At 39.9% G+C, this 17,052-nt stretch overlaps 1 protein-coding gene across 1 annotated transcript in view; it reads left to right on the plus strand.

The window, feature by feature from the left end:
* The first annotated feature begins 4,780 nt into the window (after nt 1–4,780).
* LOC141801662 (mitochondrial basic amino acids transporter-like) overlaps nt 4,781–17,052 on the plus strand; it is a 71,758-nt gene continuing 59,486 nt past the window's right edge. The window contains exon 1 of the mRNA XM_074684800.1: nt 4,781–4,871. The gene's annotated coding sequence lies outside the window, so the exon portion shown is untranslated. The remainder of the gene's footprint in view (nt 4,872–17,052) is intronic.

The following is a 17,052-nucleotide window of genomic DNA, read 5'->3' on the forward strand; positions in this document are numbered from 1 at the left end:
GTTTCATTCATTTATGATCTAATGCAAGCTTTCTTTATGACATGGTTCATTGGAGTCGAGTTAGATTATTTGATAAAGGTTTTGTATTATCCTTCAGGAAAAAACAACAACAACAACAACATAATGTTCTTACTTTGTACTTGTCTCAGCAATTCTGGTTGAGAAATGGTTTTAATGTTTGTTGTAGGCTGTTATCAACCAACAGAACTTATCAGAGACCGCAAGACCCTCCAGTGGCTTTTACTAATAGACAACTTATTTTAACAGGATATTCACAGGACCTGGAGTTCTACAGAATAATCTTTCACACACACTCATACTGGAAAGACTGTTGAGCTGAGAAGCTGTGCTCAACGTGAAATTTGTCATCGCCCCACCAACTTGCTTTCGGTGGATGTTACTGTCACTTGGTGACACATTAGCTTAGGCTAACTCCATGTTGACATTCCACCAGAGGATAAAGGGAAAAAAACAGCTTGAAGTCAATATAAGGCGTTACACCTTTTCAGCCATCAATCAAAAATGTTCAGAAGTGCATGTGTAACAGTTGGGAAAACGATGTGTAACTTGTGATTTCAATATGTTTTGATGCAACCTCATTAAGAACGATGCATAGATTAGACTTTCTTAATGTTTGTTGTACACCCAGTTTTCATTAAGTATCCTGACAACCCCCACTGAAAACAACAGAGTACTCCATTATGAAACCATGGTCAAACTGGTTTTACTTTTTCCTGCTAAGACATGGTTAAACAAAGAGCTAATGAAATGGAAAAAAAAAAAAAAAAACTTCTTCACACCCAAGCTTCACAATTCACATTTCACATTTTGCAATCATGAAAAGTCAGATTGGATGTAGTCGTGATGAAAGTTCCTGCAAAAAGAGAAAAAAAAAAACACAAAGGAACATTTTTCGTTGAAATGGATGTGACTCAGATGCTGATGTGCAAATGAACCACCCTCGCTCAAGCACTCAAAATGTAGCTTCTGATGACACACTGTTTTATTTCGTGAAGCCTATCGTTCTCACTCCATCATGCAATGCCTGCTCATTAACTCTGAGGCTTAGCATGACCCAGTTCACAGGACAATAACATGCTCTCTTTATAAGACCCTATGCATATGACAGTCGTAAGAATGAGGCTTGATTAGTTCGAGAGTAAAGTCTAACTGATCCTATAGCAGTTAAACTGAAAGCAAGTTTCTCTTGTCCCCTTTTATTTGAAAAGACTGAAAGGAACGTGCAACGTGCAAAACTTGTTTGGATAAGCTACAAAACGTTTCTGAGAAAAGTTCCAAAAAGTTCCAATGTTATAATACTTGAATGATTTGCTTTAAATCCTATTCAAAAAGGTGTTCATTAAAAAAGCAAAAATGTCATCCATCAAGTCTAAAGAGTCTAATGTTGGCTTGGAGCAGAGAAATCACTCAACACTTGGCACTCTGTAATCAAGAGTTCCTGTGAATGTAGTTTCTCCAGACCGCTCTGTTAAACTGCCGCTGTGATCTGGATTAGACCACTGGCGTCTTTCGGTTGTTTACACCCAGGCTAAAAAGAGAGAAGCGAGCATGTGTGTTGGCCAGTGGCGGTTTCATGAATCTGATTTTCCTAGAATCATTAGGACCCTGTGCTGGTTCAGCCTTGTGTGACCCAGTAGTCTGAAAGGTTATCACAGAAACACTAATTCCCTCTAGCTCGTTAACTCTTGAAAGGATCCTCAGCACACAAACACCCTAGGATGGGGGTCCCTTGAATCACAAGCCAAGTCCTTCCTCACAAACTCAGTGACCTTTGACCTTTAGAGTGGTATGTTAAAAGAATGGGATCAGATCAGTCAGTTGACTGGTTTATCCTCACTTTAACTTACAAGAATATGTTCTCAATTCCCTCTAGTAGCAATTGAGGAGCTTGAAAGAATACACAGACAAACAGCAACACAAAGGCAACAATAGATCATGTACATGAGCCTAATGTGGAGCTTGTATATTCTGTTTTACACCAGTAATGTAAATGAGTTGGCAAGACTAAAAACAATCAAAGTGACATAATTATTCCCAAATATTTTAATAAAGATATTTTGATATTAGGTGAAACCTAATATTAAAGGTAGGAAAACAAATTTCAAACTGGGCTCCTCCTTCTTGGACCAGTGTCAGCGGCAGTGCACACCCACTGACCATGACTATGTGAACACATTCACTAGCCCAGCAACCACCTCCAGCATCGTGTTTCTTTGTGTGGGAGAGACTCGAGAGCCGTGCACCTGACTTGGCATGTTAGCACAAGCTGATCATGGGTATTTGACACATTCCTGATCAGTAGAAAGCCAACTCGCGTCACTCTTCATCCCATGCTGATTTCCAAGTGCCCAAAAGTGAGTGCAATGGGCTAAGCTTTAATACTTCCGTTAAACCAACCATTTCAACCAATGGTTAAATCAAATCAGGTGAAAGTAGCATTCGATTGTTTTTCTCCTTAAGCTTGGTTTATGCTTGACACATCCACAAGGTTCACACAGCTCTGTGTGGACGAATAAAGTCATTTCAGCAGCCTTGCCCACCCATGCGGCCCTTTTCAAGCTGATGGCTCACACACATTGGAAACTTTCTGACTGCTAAACTGAGATGCATGGAGAATATGGCGGACGAATAGGAGCTCCTAAAATCCTGGCATTTATATAAGTCATCACACAGAGATCACCGTGACAACCATGTGATGATCAATTCCTTGCATGACATCGCAGCTACACTTAGCAGAGAAGAGAAACTGGTGAAAAAAGAAATTGCAAATGGTGAAAAAAAATGCAAACTTATTTTACTTTTGTTTAGTACTGTGGTGGACGTGCATTTGCAACACACCACCCCTTGCAGTTTGGGAATGGACGCCAACAGACTCCACCTAGAGTGCTAAAAAGCCACATGCATTCCCTCCAAGGAGCACCTGCCGGCCCAAAAGAATAAGGTGACGTGGAAGTCTGTCAAGCGCTTGTTTGAGGGGCCGTTGACACGACAATGGTTTTAAGGTGAAATGCAAAAGTTTTGTTGCGTTTCAGCCTCGCGTTTACATGGATACGGCGTTTCAGCCGACCTAAAACGCAAACTTTTGAAAACGGCCTCCAGAGTGGGATTTTTCTGAAACGCTGCCTACCACGTTGCTGTGCAAACGGTAAGCCGGCATTTTCAGTAGAAACGCTGACGTCACATTCCACTCCTCACGAGCGCATACAACAGTACAACAGTACCGTTGTTACGATCATCGCGAACTACCGTGTTGCGCTTGTGCTGCTCAGTCTGCTGAATCTGCTGACTGTCTTTATACAAAATGTGCATCTGTTGCTCCACTTCTGCACTTAGTATTCCCCAATACATCAGATGATTGGCTCAACTCTACTTCGGTGGAGATCTTCCAAAAGCAGCTTCTTTAGTTACAGCGCTGACTACAGGCCTGGCATGCTAAGTACAGCGTTTTCAGTCCCTCAGCGTTTCCGTGTAAACGCAGATTTTTTTCACTGCGTTTCAGCGTTTTCAAATGAAATGTTGTCGTGTAAACGGGGCCTGAGGCTGGCTCTGGAAGTACCGGAAACCACATCCATGCTACGTTTCAGAAACAGACAGGAAACATCATTGGAACAACGTCTTTTTATTATAATGTCCATGGTCTGCTGGTTTCACGTGGCTCATTTCCATGCATCACATTCATGCCGACATCTTTAATCCAGAACATCTTCTCTCCATTTCTTCCTTTAACTCTGTTCCCCTTCTTGAGTTTTGTTTCTCAGTTGCAACTTCCAGTTTTGTGGCTTTAACTTCTCTTGCCTTTTTTTCCTGCTGTTTCAGACTCCTTTCTTTGTTTTCTTAGCGAAAACAGCATGTATCAAAATCCATTCTACAAACTGATACAATCACAGAGTTCGCCAGAATATGATCAGAAACACAAAACATGGCTTATTCTTGATAACAATGGCCTGCCATTAAGATATGACCCACTGTTGCTTTATAATGACCTTTTAAAGTAAAGTGCTTAACACAGCATTTACCTTAAACAGAGAAAGATAGCGTAAAAGCACATACACAGAGGGAGGTGAAATATTTTCAGCCTTGTTAAGGATCTGCTTGTTGCAAGAAGAATTCCAATCTCTTTACTTTACTCCACTGATCTTAGAGCAGATTTTCACAGATTATATTGCCCGACTCTAATCACCTTACCTCTCAGGAACATTCATTGGGTTAGTTTATTAGGAAAATTTGGCTAGTTCTTGTCTCATAAAACTTTTAAATCCTAATAAGACTTATTAAATTAAAGTTTTATTTATAGCAACACTGGGCTCACATAAAAGGCTACCTGAATAAAACAAAACAAATACAGCTAATTAATAATTCAAGACCCACTGATAGACATGTGTATATTGTTATATTATAGTTTTCTGATCAGCGTTTTCTTGTTTTTTTCGAAGAATAATTCAAGTTTGAATCTGTTTTACTTTGCAACCCAACTTTTTCACTGTGAAAATACCTCTCTCTGTGTCTTTCTTTAAGCCTCCTAGTCCTCTACCACAATCCCACAGCTACTGCTACTTTTCACATTCTCCACCGCCGGCTTGACAAGTATGGCTTAATGAAACACTGGCGGCCTGAGCCTTGATTCTGTGTGTTTTCTTTTTTTTTTTTTAGAAATAAACTTGCTGGAACTCTACTTTCATTAGACACAGCCTGGATCTTGGCATGGCAGCGAGGGTCACACAAGGACATCCCAGAATAGGAAAAACAGCCTGGACTGAGCCTGCAGCAAAGCACTGAGAGTGGCAGGGATCCAGCTGAAACCACTATTAGTACACTGGCCACTGGAGAGTCGGTGAACACACACGTCTCAGGTAAGAAACACACACGAACACGCGCACACACATAAAACAGATTAGTTTTAGTGCTGTCAGCTGACATATAAACATGTGTATGTCATCTATCATGTTAAGTACGTGGTTGAAGGTTAGCTGAGGATGCAATAAAAGGCACTTTTTCACTTTTCATGGTCAAATAAAAATACAGTCTCGTCTTTTATATTCGTCAAACATTTGAGTAGGTTTGTAGTTACCAAGCAACCGCCATGTAGTCATTCTCAGGCTAATCCGTCTAGGCCGCTGAGGCTGCATGGAGCCTTCAGTGCACACTGATACATCACCTCAGATCACCAGCGGCCTTTTGTCCACAAGAACACCGCTGATACACCAAACCACATGTCTCTTTTTTCCCTTTATCACATCACACAGCCTGGTCATTTAGCCCAGGAAAATAACTCATCTGTCCTATTGATAAGGTGTCATTGCTGGAGAAATGGGTACACTTTTCAACACCTTGTTCCTTGCTTTGGTTTATCTGTCTGGGCTACCTCCTTTGACTTACCAAAACAAAGCAGATAAAGCCGGGAACTTACAGGCCTGATGCTTCCTCTGTTAGACTGAAAGAAACTAAATAATTTCTCTGACAACACTCTAGCGAGGCTGCTAATATGATCTTGATTTGGACAGGAATTCCAACGTCTTTTTTCTCAAGCAGCCTGTTCATAAAATAGTTTTTTTAAGAAGGTCATATCAACAGGAATTTAGTTTTTTAATGGATATACTTGTAAAAAAGAAACTATTGTTGTCTTTCCAACTTTTGTTAAACAGACACAAGTTTCTCTAAAAATAAAGAGCAACAGAAATCTGAAAAGATTCAGTGCAAGCTCTGCTTCTCTGCAGCCTCTTCAAAGTCAGATTCTAAAACCTAATGGACAACTCTTCAGTGACTCTTAGCATTCTGCGTTCAAACTGCTCTGGAAAAATTATTCATTTCTTGCAATGTTGTTGTCCATCTATGTTACATTTATTTTGAAAATTCTAAGTAAGAGCATTGACTGTTAGTCTTTATAGAATAGATTTAGTTTTTTGATGTCACATATCCATTTTTGATTCAGTTTTGTAGCCTATCCTAGTCAGGAGACATATTGAAAATGCTAAACTCAACCAAGCTTATGTCGAGGTGGTGTGAGGAAAGAGGCGGGCTTTGAGCTTCTTCTCTAACAGCTGCAGGGAGCCCACCTGTTAGAAAAGCCTTCATCCCTGTACAATGTCTGCTGTCAGAGAAACTACTTTTGCAAACTGAATTTATTGTTCGTAACAGGCTGTAAACATTTTTATTTTTGCTCAAAGATTTGTTATTTTTGGCTTAACTTATGGTAGCATCCTCTAGTGGACACTTTATGAACTGCAGTTTTTAGCACTCCCGAAATGTCTTCATCTCTTGTGGCTGGAGGTTCATATGGAAGTATAACTGCCACACCAGAAAAACACAAGAAAACGCATCAGTATCATGTTATAACATGGTAAGTTCCATGTTATTACATGATACTGAAATACGACCATAGACTGTATAAAAAATGGATGTCATCTTGCTCGAAGTGAGGTCGCCAGGAAAACTGCTCCCTCTGGTGGCTGACTGGAGTACAGGTAAAAAAATGCAGCTCTCCAGGCATTTCAGATGATGATTGACTGCTGCCTTTCTTGCAATTTTTTTAAAGGATTGTAAAATATTTCAAAAGGTATAGGCAAAAAGAGATTAGACTTTCAAAAGAAAGAAAGAAAAAATATTATTGCTACCACCCAGCTCCACTCAGATTCTCCCAGAATCCCTCACAGTCTCTACTGCACACACTCTGGCTGCACAACTGCTATCAATGGCTGCGCCTGTGACGGGGGGTATTTTGCCCCCAAAACCATACAACGGTAAATGGCGGAGCCATGCTGTCCACTCTGTATACTGTTAATGATTACGACCCGATAATGTGTTACCTTTTTGGCAGGGTTGGGTTGGTGCATCGTGTTTCAATGGAGCTTTCTATGCCCCTCCAGCTTGTAGAGGATAAATGAAGTTACCTCCAGAAGGCCGGACTTATTCTTCCTTCTGTAGAGCCCCATGCATTTCAAAATCCATCCTAGAGTACACATACTTATCACTGTTTCATTGACATTAATCAATAGCAGCACAGCATGATCTCCTCATGTCCTTACCCAAGCATTAAGTAGAGTCTGATCAAAACATAAAAGTGAGCCATATTCAATGATTTTGCTGTTCTCTGTTCAGTTTCTCCAGTCAAACACAAGTTTAACAATATGAAAAATCCCTTTAGCATGATAATGAAGTATCGAGTTATAACATGAATGTTTAGCATCATGTTATAGTGTGATCATACACTGGTAAAACATCATACTGATGTATTTTGTATTTTGTTTTGTTTTTTTCTGGCGTGGCAGCAAGATGCTCCAGGAGGTTGTTGCTTGCGTAAGAGTTAAAAAAAAGTGCTGTGTTTCTGAATCAGTCAAATCTCAGTTTCAACTTGGTTTGTATAAGTAAACATGATTATAAATGGCTAAACTGCCAGTCTGACTTTGTCCAAAGGCCACAGATGTGTTTAAAGGTAGAGTTACAGGATTTTCCTGAAAAATAAAATAAAATGTCAGTTTTTACAGGAATAATTCTGCTGAATTGTCTCCTATGGGCCTCTATGTGTGGCTAAGTGGCACAGGACTAAGGGCTATGTGATTTTGCTTTCTGCTGTGCAGATATGTGTCAAGTACTTGTGATTAGCCTGTACTAACATGCCGAGTCCGGTGCATGGCTCTCGAGTCTCTCCTACGTAGAAACATGATGCTACAGGTGGTTGCTGGGCTTGTGAAATTGATCATGTAGCTTCGGTCAGAGGCTGTGGGTGTGCGCTGCTGCTGGCACTGATCCTAGGAGGAGGAGCCCAGTTTGAATGTTGTGTTTACAATCAAATCACTAAAATTCCTGCAGACCCTACATTTAAGCTTTATACTCATGTCCATCCTCTGCAGGGTTCTTTCCTCATTTTCTGATTAATTCCTCAGTTGAAAGAAAACCTGTTTAACTTAACAACCTTGAAAAAACAGATCCATACATCGGGGTTACAGGATCAGAGCTTGGAAATTGTGTTGGTTTTTGAGAGTACACAAAATTAAAACACATGTGACTTGTCTTTATAGTCAGCAGTCACACTGGTTTGGCAAGAGGACAAATAATAGAAGAAAAAAGCAGCCAGTTAGCATAGCATAGTGGAAAGTCAGAAAATAGGATGAAACAGTTTGCCTGGCTCTGCAAGGTGATAAATCAGCCGATGCCTCGTAAATTCCTTATACGTCCCTGAGCTCCATGTTCCCCGGTCACTCCGAGCCAAGAAGCAATACATTACCCATACATCGTATTTCTCCTCAGGGAGCGTATGAACATATGTACGCATGTGACATTAATATATGGCAGAGAGAAAAGCAAGTATGCGGATTTCTCAACATTTTCTATGTTTGAAGAATGCATGACGCACATATAGGTGACATTAACATGTTCTGAGGAGAGATGCAAACATTTAGATTGGACAGAATCCAAAATGACTCAACATGTTCTCATGTTATTGCCTTGTATAGACTTCACTTTAATGGAATTGGATTTATAGATTAGTCTTAAATGTTCTCAGTAACACTGAGACTACACAGTAGAAAGAGTCTTAACACATCCACAATTATTTAAAGTGGTTTTATAGAAAAGACAATTAACTTTTTGTGCAGTCTGTGAAATAAGAAATAAATCTACAAGCTTACTTTAACATGATGTTTACAAAGCTGTCCTTCACTTTTGTACACATTGAAGATACTTATATTGTTAAGTTTCATATCACAGTTAGAACAGTTGTGACACAATTCCTCAGATTTTTCTCTTTTTTTTTTGTATTTTTTAGTCTGTTTTTCTAAATCCGTTCCCTCTCCAGTTTGAACTCCTGCCCTTTAATGTGTTTGCTGAAATCCTATGTGTCCAGCTCTTCCATTATCACCCCCCTCCCTTCAGCGCTGTTATCTGTCTAGTAACTTATAATAACAATAATGGACCATGTAAAAACCCATAACTGGCAATTAGCAATGTGCAACATATAGTTAATGTTGCCCCTCACAAACCTTTGCACTCAAATAGCTGAAGTGATTTTTTTCTCGGTGAAGCAGAGCAAAGTTTTGCATCATTTATAGACTACTTTCCTGCTCCCACATGAGCTGTTTTCCCCTCACAAAGGACCAGTTTCCATAGCTAAGGGGTCACAGACTCACATGGAGTAGAGGCTGAACTTCTTTGAAGTCTCCAAATATGTTTTTTTTTTAATGCTTTGAGGTTGACATTTACAGAAATATTTGGCCTTAAAAGTGTTTGCTCTTGTTAGCCTGTCAGGATTTGAGGTCTGTTCTAACAGAGAGGTCTCACCCAGAGAGTCATATGCCTACTGTATGCTTTTGTCCTTCTTTCAGTTTGTCATTGCACATTAAAAATCAGGAGTTTAGAAGATAAAGTTAAAAAAAAATATTTTACTCCTTGCTTACATGTAAAGCTGAAGGCTAAACATGCCCTCACAGTTTCAATTAAAATTGAATTTTTGCTCCTGCTTGAAAAAAGCTTTTTTATGTTCAACTGAAATCTGCCTTCTTCTGGTTAAGCTGTATGAAGGACGCAAACTCCAAAACTTTGTTTTAAGGTGCAAGTTTAGAGGAAAAAGAGTTGAATTGTAGTCTAATCATGTCAAATTACCATACCATACCATACCGACTTTATTTATAAAGCACTTTTAAAAACAACCACAGCTGTAAACAAAGTGCTGTACAGGTAGATTGAATAAGGGTGCGGTCACACTGGCCATCCAAACCGTGCCGTGCCTAAGCATGATTGCCCCCCGCAGAGCCAATCCCCTGCTGGAGAGTACGGCCATCGGTCACACTGCCCCTATATGAACCAGACTTTAGCGGGTATCACACACACGCATGGCCTGCCTACATCATCATGAAGCGTCTGTTTACATGAAGTGCGATCTCATCAGAGTCAGCACAATGAGACACAGAGAGCAACTTTGCTACAACTTTAGAGACTTTTGGACTTTTATTAAGTCGTTTTCGCCTGACACAGCCCTCTAACAACCCTCTAACAACCCTGCTTTGTTTAATTTGATTGTCGAGGGATGCACTTGTGGTGATCATACGTGAAGGATCACTTTTTTTTTTTTCGTTGCTAGGCGCTGCCCAAGTAGCTGCCTGTTGCAGCAGGTCTCTCTTCTTTGTCTGTTTCTTGTAATTTTTCGTCTCTTTTTCATAATCTTTGTATTTGGAGTGGATCATTGCTTTGTATGGCTCATTTGTTGATCATGGACACCAAACTTTTTGTGGCTTCAGCGATATTTTTACTATTTTTGCTCCTGTGTTTGTCTGGAGATCCTACATGTAACCGTGGCCACATTGTTTACATGTGAAGTCAGCTGTTAGCAGCCTGTAGCATGTCAATGCTAACTGGTGTAAGGCCTGATGTTTTCCCACAAGGTGAGGAGAAGGAGGTGAGGACGATGTGCTGGTTCTCAGGTGTGAGCTAAGAAGTGATGACGTGGACCTGTCCTTCCATCCATCATTGTTGGGAACGTGGGATCTATCTCTGGTGGGATGGATGAGCTCGCCGTGCTAGCCCAGCGGCATCGTGCTGTTCACAGACGTGGCTGATGGAGCTGACATCGGACGCCGGCGCCAGGAGCTTCGCCTGCTGTGAGCAGACAGGATCCAGGAGACAAAGACTGAACAGACTGCTGGGGAGGCTCAGTCCTGGACCCTGTGGAGGTGGAGACTGGCTGGGCTGGAGAGTGGTGGATGGGGCTGTCGTCATCTATTTTCTTGTGAACCTTTTTGCCCTTTCTGTGCCCTTTCTTGCTTCTGTTTTGCTTGATTGCTGCTGTGACTCCCGAATTTCCCCTCAGGGATACATAAAGTATTTTCTATTCTATTCTATTCTATTCTATTCTATTCTATTCTATTCTATTCTATTCTATTCGCTGTCCGCGTGCTTGTGCTCGTGCATGAAGTAAACCGTGCCGAAGCCCACCTCTCCAAATTATGCCAAAGCAGAGAAGTGAATCGTGCTTGAGCATGGCACAGTTGCGTTCACACTGGCCTAAATGGGCTGAAGTGTGCTTAGGCACGGCACGTTTGGCCAGTGTGACCGCGTCCTAAAACAGATAAGGAAAAACAGACACACAAAAGATAACATAGTAAAAACAACAAAAATAAAAAAAAATAGATAAAAGGGAATAAAAGAAAATAAAAGGGAATAAGACTGGGCAAAGAAACAAAGTCTTGCCGAGGTTAAAAGCCAAAGAATAAAAATGCATTTGAAGCCGATTTTTAAAAGTGGACTTCCATTACTTCACATCTGGGACTCCAACTTCATGTCTACTCAATGGATAGTAGGAGGACGCTTTAACTTCAACCTGGCTTCTCAGACACAGACACATAAAGTATAACAACACTGTCATCCCTCTGTGTCTGTTTCCCTCTCACCTCCTAATCTCAGCTATGAAAAATCAGAAGGAGGCGCCAACCTACTCAGGGGTATGTGTAAAGCTGTGACTGAAGTCTCTGATTACAGTGGGGAAAAAAAATGGACAAAACTTTCTGTCTTGACCACATTTGATCATTGTAGATTACATCAACCCACCTGCAGGTTTCATCTTTCAATCCTGTCAGTTTGAGCATGTGGAGATGAAGATCAGGTCGTAAAACACGAGGTAAACTTGATGTGAGATTTAAAGCATGGTAATGGCAGTAACCTAGAAATATCTATATTACATCTACATGTCTCCTCTATTAATCCTATGAATCTATTAATCACCACTAAGCCTGCATCATTCTCCACAGGGTCTCACTGCTCCTCAAATTCACATCGCCTTCTAATCCTGTTCGTGCTCATAGAATCTTTCCAGTCAAGAAAAGTTGATCGGACTACTAACACTTGTCTTTCTACATCTACTAAACAAAGCTCAACTTGTTCAAATTCTGATGCCACTACTGAGTATTTAAGCTTTCTCGTTTTGTATCCCTCAACTGAATCCTCTCAGGGCACTGTCATTTCTATCAGATTAATTCTGCTGACTCATCAACCTTACGTCAGGCCTCAGGATAGTGCAGACTGTCTCTTGTGGAACAAGTTTTCCCCCAAAACCCTTGAAAAAGAAATTAACTACATAATATTTATATTTTATTATTATTCTGTTTTACTTTTAAAGAAAAAAAATACATGTTAATTCTATACTCAGGAATAAAGTTTCTCTTTGGTACTTTGGTGAGAAGATAAATAACTCATGTGTTAAGGTAATAATTAGAGTATGTGTACGCACACTTCACATCACCTTAGGAGCCACTCCGGCTAACTAAGTCCACCCTAGTGTACAGAAAGCTGTGAGCAGACTTCAGACCTAATTTCAGGAGAATAGAATAGAATAGAACTTTATTGTCATTGTTACAAGTACAACAAAATTGAAGTCATAGCAGCAATCAGGAAAACAAAATTAAGAAAGTCCAAAAAGGTCCATAAGAAAATAGATGATGACAGCTTGTCCATCATTGTCCAGTTCAGCCAGCCTCCACTTCCACAGGGTCCAGGACTGAGCTTCTTCAGTCATGCTTCATCTCTGTCTCCTGTGTTCTGTCTGCTCACAGCAGGTGAAGTTCCTCCAATGTGGCGTTGGTGTCTGATGTTAGCTCCATTAGCCATGTCTGTGAATAGCATGATGCTACTCTGCCCTCTGGTATTCCCTTTGTTGCTGGGTTAGCACAGCTAGCTCGTCCATCTTATTGTAAATAGATTTTAAGTTCCCAATAACGATGGATGGAAGGACAGGTCCACGTCATCACTTCTTATCTCACACCTGAGAACCAGCACGTCGTCCTCACCTCCTTCTCCTCACCTTGTGGGAAAACATCAGGCTTTACACCAGTTAGCATTGGCATGCTACAGACTGCTAACAGCTGGGTTTACATGTAAACAATGCAGCCATGGCTACATGTAGGATCTCCAGACAAACACAGGAGAAAAAGTAGTAAAAATATCACTGAAGCCACAAAGAGTTTGGTGTCCATGACCAACAAATGAGCCATATAAAGTAATGATTCACTCAAAATACAAAGATTAAGAAAAAAACCAGAAAAAATTACAAGAAAAGGACAAAAAAATAGAGAGCTGCTGCAAAAGGCAGCCATAGCCAACAGGGCGGCACCTAGCAACCCAACCCAACCTGTTGAAACTGAGTTTTAACTGTTTTTTTTTTATGTATAAGAAATTCAAGGCTCATATTAAAAAAGATGGTTTCCACTCAAACTATTGTCAATGTAAGTGCAGCAGGTCACTATAGAGGAAAAGTGACATAGTGTTAACTCACACTTTTAGACACAGTTAGCCTTCATACTTCTATGGGAAAATAAATCTTCCCTATGAAATTGATGCCTGGTAGACCTGGAAAGTGTACTTATTAGCTTTGTAAGTTAAGGTCTGGTAAATACTGACACACTATATTTTGATACTAATTAAAACTGTGTTCAAACATGGGTGTCACACATAGACTGTATAAAACATGGACGCATCACCCGTCTGTTCCTAAAACCATGAAATATAGCCAGTCCGTTTTTTTAACCAGGCTGTAAATATGCTTTCTGCAGCCAGCCTCAAGTGGATTATCGATGAACAGCAACTTTAAGCACTGCCACATAGGCTTCATTTTTACTTTTACCCCTGGTGTCCCATGGTCAGCAGCTTAGGGTTAGCTGTATGACCTCTTTGCCCCTGTAAGGATAAGCTAAACCAACAAACTAATGAGCTTCCCTAAAGAAAAGTTATCAGGCTCAGAGAGATTTTCCTCATTTTGTTCTCTAGCTTTAAAATGATTCATGAGCTGAGAACAAAAGCCATGGGAAGAAAAACATAAAGAAGCTGACTGAAGCACTTCATCAAAAGCACCCTGTTAATAGACATTTTCTAAATCACCTCAGTGAGTAGTTGCATGCTTTCACAAGAAAATATTTTGAGAAGAAAAGTAGATTTCTTTTCAGTGAGCCACTCTAAATGTGAGAAGATTTACGTCCCCAGCCACAGGTGATACATATTTAGCACTGAGCTCAGCTCATTGATTGATGCTCTGTCTGAGTTCTGAAGTACCATCTGTTCATGTCTTGAGGACACTTTTTTTCTACAGCAGTGACGCAGTGGAACAAGAGCTAGCACATGGAGTCCTCTGTCTCTGTGTCGCTGGATTCAAGACGACACCAGCATTTGCTAAAGGCCACAAAGACAGAGCCTCAAGTAGCTGCACATAATTGAATGATTAGAAATTGTGCACGCAGTTACAGCAGCACTATCTGATCTGCAGGTGACACTTCTTCTCTCAGTGCAAAAAATAAATCCTGTATGTTGTGAAAGGTCTTATCCCAAGCCACTGTGACGGTTTCATCTGCCTGTAATGGATTCATGTTGTTTGCAAAAACAAAGCAAAGCTTTGGACATCTTTTGACAGATTTTTTTTTACTTTATGGGAAATTTAAAAATATGGCTCTTTTAGTGTTAGATTCAAAGCCTGTAGAATCTGCCAAAGAGCTACAGTAAGAGACCTCATTTACTCCTTCATTATGGTTTAGTTGCATACCATTCAAGCGGCAACCTCCAGTCTAAGAATATGAGACAATGCGGAAGTGTTAAAATCGTCTGTTTCTCGAGTGTCCGCTTGAGGCTGGCTCCGGAAGTCACTTACACACCAAGCCAAAAAAGCTGTTTCCAAAGCAGAAATTAACCTATTTACAGCCTGGTTCAAAAAACGTCTCCTGTCTGAGTAGCTAATTTTATTATTGGCACACACTGTACATGGGGTACATTTTTTTCTAACTCAGTAGTTCAGAGGAAAAGATTGCACGCTCACCCAATCCGTGGCACAGCTCAGGGTCACGTGACCGACAGGCACCCTATAGCTGTATGCGAAGCCCCTGCCACTACAAATATGGCTGCGATAGCCGATGTGCTTCATTTTCTGTTTCAGAAACAGACGGATGATGTCGGGGAGACTACGACCATGTTTTATACAGTCTGTGATACCATTACATTTTACACAGTTAAAGCTGATCAGTCATTAGAGGTGTTGGGCAAATTACTTAAAAAAAGCAATAAGTGAAAGTTGCTCATCACGTTCCCCAAAAAGTAACTGAATTACTCCTTCATGAATGGAATTAGTTAACAGGGAAGGTTATTATTTTGTTACTTTTTGTAATAACTTTAAATATATTAAAGAATTCAGATTTTTGTGCACGTTTTTTTTGTTCTGGGTCATAATGTAGAAGTATTGCCTATAAACTCTGAAAACAAGTTTTAACTCGACAGACTGCTCCAGATTCACCATTGTTGCGTTCTCTAGTGTGGCTATTTGAGAGACTTTGTGGTTGTAAAAAAACAAATACCCATCCATCTGAAGTCTAGCTCTGATTGGCTTACCATGATATACTCTGCCTTTAGCCAATCTCCATTAGTCATGTGTCTGTGGACCCTCCCTCCTCACTTAAAGGACAGTCAGAAAAAAAAAGAAAAGAAACATAAACAAAACACATTTTGTCTACAGCTTCCTTTGATGACAAGAACACAGCTCCATGACAGAGGTGATTTATGGGTGGTACAGAACAGCATTATGGCCACTGAAAGGCCAATTTTTGAATGATACATATTTGGGTCACATTGCGATAAAAACAAAATGTTGAGATATGGCTTGAAACTATACTTAGTATGAGGTTACAAAATACATAACTTTTTATTTGTTTGGCAGATTAAAAGGAAAAAATGTGTGTTTTCATGGCCGTTGTCCCAGGTATGTTACTGTCGAAAATGATTACTTGCTGAATCAAACAGTGACACTGCTCCCTGTGTATCAGAGAAAGAAAACAAGTAAAGATAGAGAATCCAGCTTCAGTGGGCAAACACTTTTTATCAGCTGTATTTTTACCCCTCCTAATGTTTGTACTGATGATGATGTTTGAAACAAATAGTGACTTATGTGATCATTTGTTATTGTGTGACCTTTTATTTCCATACCCAAGGCCCTCTCTGTTCTCTTCTGGCCTCTAAGAAATTAGTTTTTCTCCACCGACTTCTTTTTCTAAGGGCATGTTTCGAAAAAGCGATGAAGTCAACACTTCCTGGGGTTTCTTTTCTTTTTGAAGTTGGAATTGATTTCTGCAGTGAAAATAAATATATATTTTATTTCTTCAAATAGTTCTTTATTTATTAAACACTTTGCTCAGCTGTGCTGCAAGGAACATATTGTACTTACATTGTCTCACATTGTTCAAAAGCTTAAAGGGGGTGGCTTAGACTTAATTATGTAAAACAGTGGCCTCCTATTTTTTGATTTCCATTCTTTTCATCAAGACAAAAAACAAAAAAACAACTGAATTGACTGAACCCGTGCATGCATTTCTTATTGTTATCTGGTGTTTCTGACCCTGGCGGGGCATCCCTGACAGGCTGCTGCATCTTCACATGTTCAGAGCCTTTATGAAACGAAGAGGAGAGCTGAACACCAAACAACTTCAGTTAACAAAACATGAAGCTGGAGGGTGTTTATTCTGCTGTTACCATGGAGATATTCCTCTCAACTCACGGTTATGTAAGAAAGTTTTAAAATTCATTTATCTAAGGATAAAAGGACAATGAGCAATGACTCCTGAAAAAGAGACAGTGAAGATAAACTGTAGTCTAGGTTTTCTCTGAACAACCATGATGAATTTGATCACTTGCTTTTTAAGTTATCAACACTGACATAACCATTACTTTCTACACTTAATCAAAAATGGTTTAAAGGATCAGAGTTGGAGCAAAAGTTATGATAATAATGCCCACAAGCTAAATTTTCAGTCTCTGTTTACAGAATGTTTCCCTACCTGTCATGAAAGGCATTTTATTATGCTCTCATGTCATCTACCATGACTGAGTTTACAGTAAACAGGCTGCAACAGAACAAAATGTAGCTCAAACCAAATTTTTTGAATGTTTTGAATTTTTTTTTCATATTAACTTAATTATTTACTGTTGTTGATTAACACCCAGCTCCCAGAAAGGAAGAACGCTGTGTCAGGCATTAATAAAGACAGAATCTGATGGTTTGCAAACCCTATTATTATTTGA

This window comes from Halichoeres trimaculatus, unplaced genomic scaffold, assembly GCF_033239565.1.
Source record: "Halichoeres trimaculatus isolate MK-OKI-2021-1 unplaced genomic scaffold, fHalTri1.1 fHalTri1_scaffold_13, whole genome shotgun sequence".
Classification (NCBI taxonomy): Eukaryota; Metazoa; Chordata; class Actinopteri; order Labriformes; family Labridae; genus Halichoeres; species Halichoeres trimaculatus.